At 43.8% G+C, this 4,498-nt stretch overlaps 1 pseudogene; it reads right to left on the reverse strand.

Moving 5' to 3' along the window:
• Positions 1-1,441: 1,441 nt before the first annotated feature.
• LOC122729782 lies at positions 1,442-1,789 on the reverse strand (annotated as a pseudogene).
• Positions 1,790-4,498: the final 2,709 nt, after the last annotated feature.

A 4,498-nucleotide genomic window follows, 5' to 3' on the forward strand; every position in this document is an offset into this window, starting at 1 on the left:
TTTACGTGGGAGCAATGGATCCAAGAGTCTTTCCGATTTTGATAGCAGTTGGAGTTGTCAGCAATACCTGGAAAGGACCCAAGCTGGCTGGGTGACACTAATCTGCTGAAAATTTTGATATATACACTGTCTCCTGGTCTTAAATCATGTAAGGAGAAGTCCAAGGGTCCAGCCTGTATTGCTGCTTCTAACTCATGGAGTTCATGTAGCCTGGCTTATAACTCCTGTATATAGGAAGCAACAGAGGTATTCTTCTCCTCCCCCCCCCCCCAATGATGTATATACTGGGGGAAAAGGTTTTGCTTGGATAGGGGGGTGGCCAAAAAGCATCTCAAAAGGTGATATATGTAGTTCTCCTCTTGGCCTGCTGTGCAGATAGAATAGTGCCAAGGGTAGAACATCAGGCCACTTCAGATGAGTTTCAGTGCACAATTTGCCAGTCATGCTCTTAAGCTCTTTATTCATATGTTCCACCTGGCCTGAGCTTTGTGGGTGGTAGGGTGCATGGAACTGTGGAGTTATTCCCAGGAAAGAGTAGATTTGGGATAGAACAGAATCAGTGAAATGTGTGCCTTTGTCAGAATCAGTGTGGGCAGGCAGACCAAAGGGAGGGACAATCTCTTTAAGGAGAATTTTGGCCATAAATGCAGCAGTGGGGGGTGGGGGGGGAAGGAAGGAGGAAGGAAGGTTGGGAAAGCCTCCACCCACTGAGTAAGCTGATCAACAATAACAAGACAAAACTTACAATGTCCTGCTTTAGGCATTGTGATATAATCAATTTGTAGATTTTCAAAAGGTGTATAAGCTAAAGGATGCCCTCCATAAGCTTTATCCCGGAAAGCATGTTGATTATAAGTCTGACAAGTGGGGCAAGAGGTACACACCTTAGAGGCTATATTAGTAACCCCAGGGGCAATCCAAGCCCTTTTTACTGAGTTCACGATTCCTTGTGTGCCAAAGTGGCCATTCCTGTGAATATGTAGGCATACCTACAGTTAGAAACTCTGGGATAGAAGTGTCTTTCCCTCCAAAGTTATCCAGACCCCATTGATCTGTTTTGCCTCGAATTTCTTTTTCCACTTCTCTACTTTAGACTTATCATAAGTAAGAGAAATAGAAACATCATCAGAAGAGGAGAGGTTAAATACCTGTTCAGGGGCTTCCAAAGCAGCAAGCTTAGCAGCAGTGTCAACATGTAACTTCCCTTTTTTTTTTTTTTTTTTAAAGTGAGGCAATTGGGGTTAAGTAACTTGCCCAGGGTCACACAGCTAGTAAGTGTTAAGTGTCTGAGGCTGGATTTGAACTCAGGTACTCCTGAATCCAGGGCTGGTGCTCTATCCACTGCGCCACCTAGCTGCCCCTCCCCCCCCCTTTTTAAAGGTAAACCAACCATTTTATTTTCCTCTGATTAGTTCAGGAATTTTGATAGGCAGTTAGATCTTTATACTGGCTTTGGAGGGGGTCTGGGGGCAGCACCAGCAGGTCTGAAGCAGGGTGGGGGTGTCTGATCCTTTCATGCCTCATGAGACCTATTCCTCACTACCTTGCTGTGGGTCATGCAGCTCGCACAGTAATGTAGTTTCACGTACAGTTTGGGGAGCACTCAAGAGTCAAAAACACAGGCCTCGGAGATGTCCCTGATGGCCGCGGCTTCCACGATGTTGCCAATGATGACCTTCTTGATGGCCTTGTCCTTGGACACACAGCGGGTACAGTTGGTGCAGCGGATGTGTTGCACGTGGTCACAGCCTTTCTTGGGGCACCAGTTGTTCCTCCTCTTCTTGGTCATCTTGTAAGTCAGAAGCTGAAAAAAAGGCGTGAGTTTCTTCCCTTTGTGAGTAGGGCAATGAACAACAGCTAGAGTAGAGGGAAGCTCCAAGGCAGATAGAAGATCCTTAATAAATTCTCCATTGGCAATAACTTTGCCAGCAGAGTTTTAAATCCTCTCTGCAGCCATAACATTCCTATAGCATGGCAGACACTAAATGCGTATCTGGAATCAGTGTAAACAGTAGCATTTTTTCCTCTGACCAGGTGACAGACTTGCATGAGAGCCACAAGTTCGGCAGCCTGTGCACTACGATGGGAGGACAGAGAAGCTGCCTAAACAGTATCATAATCAGAAACTACAGCAGCACCTGTATAGCACATTCCCTCGTGTATAAAAGAGGATCCGGCAGTATAGAAAATAAAATCAGGGTTCTCTAAAGGTGTGTCAAAAAAATCATCACAGGGTTCCTCAGCCATGTCACCTAGGGAGGAACAATCATGCAAAGGTTCTCTTGAGAATGGTAAGTCAGGAAGCAGTGTTGCTGGGTTAAGGACTGTGCAGTGCTTTAAAGTAATTTTCTCATTTCCTAGTAGGGTTACTTCATACCTAGTGAGCCTTTGATGTGAAAAAGCCTGTGTCCTGTGACGCAGTAAGAGAGCCTCAACTTCATGAGGGCATTATATCATTAGAGGGTTACCTAAGACCAGATCAGAGACTTTATGTACCAGGAGAACAGTGACAGCCACAGGCTGCAGAGTCAAGTTTGGCAAAATAATAGGCTGTTGGGTGCTGGGCAGGTCCTAATTTTTGAGTCAGGACCCCAGAAGCCACTCCTCTCTGTTCATGTACAAAAAGAGTAAGACTTAATGTAGTTTGGGAGTCCTAGTGCAGGTGCTGATAACAAGGCCCGTTTTAATTCTGATATAGCTGAAAGATGCTAGGGATCCAGTTGTAAAGGTTCTAGGACAGAATTTTTGGTTAGAGATATAAGATGCTTATTAATTTCACCAAAAGAGGGTATCCATTGTCTGCAATAACCAGCTGCTCCCAGAATAGCCATTAGCTGCTTCTTAGTAGAAGAAGCAGAAAGCTGTTGAATAGTTTGGACATGGTTAGAAGAGATGGATCCAGTGCCAGCAGCCAAAACAAGATTCAAATATTCCACCTGAGTTGGCCCCAATGTACCTTTGACTTGGAGACTTTGTGGCCTCTCTGGTGCAGCTCTAGCAACAAATGGCAGCTGTCTTCCTGGCAAATATCAGCATTGGGTGCAGCCAGGAGTAAGTCATCTACATATTGAACTAAGGTGGAACCTTTCAAAGTAATGGAGGCTAAATCCTGCTGCAAAATTTGAGAGAATAGTGTGGGACTGTCAACAAACCCCTGTGGGAGTCTGGTCCAAGTCCACTGTGTATTTCTCCAGGTGAAGGAAAACAAGTATTGGGAGTCTTGGTGTTGTTAGGGCCAGATTCAGTATGGGGAGAGTTAATTGGGCGGTTCGCCGTAATATTGGGGTTCAGAAAATAATGGGAGACCTCTAGGTCCAGAGTTTCCCCTCTTCCAAACTGCCTTTTCTTTAGTTATTTCTCCCAGACTGATAAGAAAGGAAATTAAAAGCCTCTTTTCCACAAACAAATCAGGTTTTATTAATGGGAACAAATTTATAACACAAGTGAAGTTAATAGTGCCAGGGACAATGAGAAAAGGGGATAGAGAAAGGGAAAAATACAACCCACTTCCCAGATGATTAGAATCTAAATTTCTAGGGTAGAAAGACTCCTAGGTACCTCAAATAAGCTCTACTTCCTCAGCTACTCAGAACAGCTTGGCTCTGGCAAAAACTAACTCAAACCCTAAACTTGTTTCCAGCTCAGCTGGCCTAACTAACCAGCCTCGCTTCAACAACACAAACTCACCACCACCTGGAATCTGTAGTTCTGAGGAGAATCATCTATGCAGTGTCTCCTGGTTAGGCCAGAAGATTAACCACCACCAGCCCCCTCCCCCCCCCCTTCCTTCCCCATCCCTCTCTGAGTACTCTCTCCTCCTTCCTGCCTCTCTCACAGGAAGGGTGGTTCTATAGCCATGCTGAGCCTCCAATTGGTTTAACATATCCCCTGGGCTGTCCCCATTATAATTTGGCCAGGCCCATGTGGGTGTGGGAGAACTCCTAGGTGGGGATTAGGTACTTAGTTTGGATACTTTGACTCAATAAATGTTTGTTCTATAATCTTTTCAAGTATACACCCATCTTCTCTTAGGCTTTTAAAGTTTGCATCTTTTCAGTGTGACCATGATGAAGCAAAGATGGGTACAATTCCCTCAATGGCTTCTCTGAGAACATACCCTCTTGAGGGCCAGGCAGATGTGGCTTCAATTGAATTAACTTTAAGTGAGTTAATCAGTTAATCTCAGTCAATCCAATCAGTCCAAATCAATCCCCTCCAGCTGGAACCTTTAAGCATTGGCAAAGCCCATTATTTTCTTACATGTGAAAGGTGTTTTGTAATTGTGTTCATATAGTTCCTGTGTCTTGGCAGGTAGACTCTTGAGTATTTTATATTGTCTACGTTTATTTTTATTTTTATTTATTTATTTTTCATCTCACAATATTTCTTTTATTTTGTATACAGTACATGCAGGTCCTTCCAGGTCTTTTTGATAGCATCCTGCTCATCATTTTTTTTTTTTAATAGTAAACTACATTTATATAGTATTTTAAAGAGA

Source organism: Dromiciops gliroides, chromosome 5 (assembly GCF_019393635.1).
Source record: "Dromiciops gliroides isolate mDroGli1 chromosome 5, mDroGli1.pri, whole genome shotgun sequence".
Lineage (NCBI taxonomy): Eukaryota > Metazoa > Chordata > Mammalia > Microbiotheria > Microbiotheriidae > Dromiciops > Dromiciops gliroides.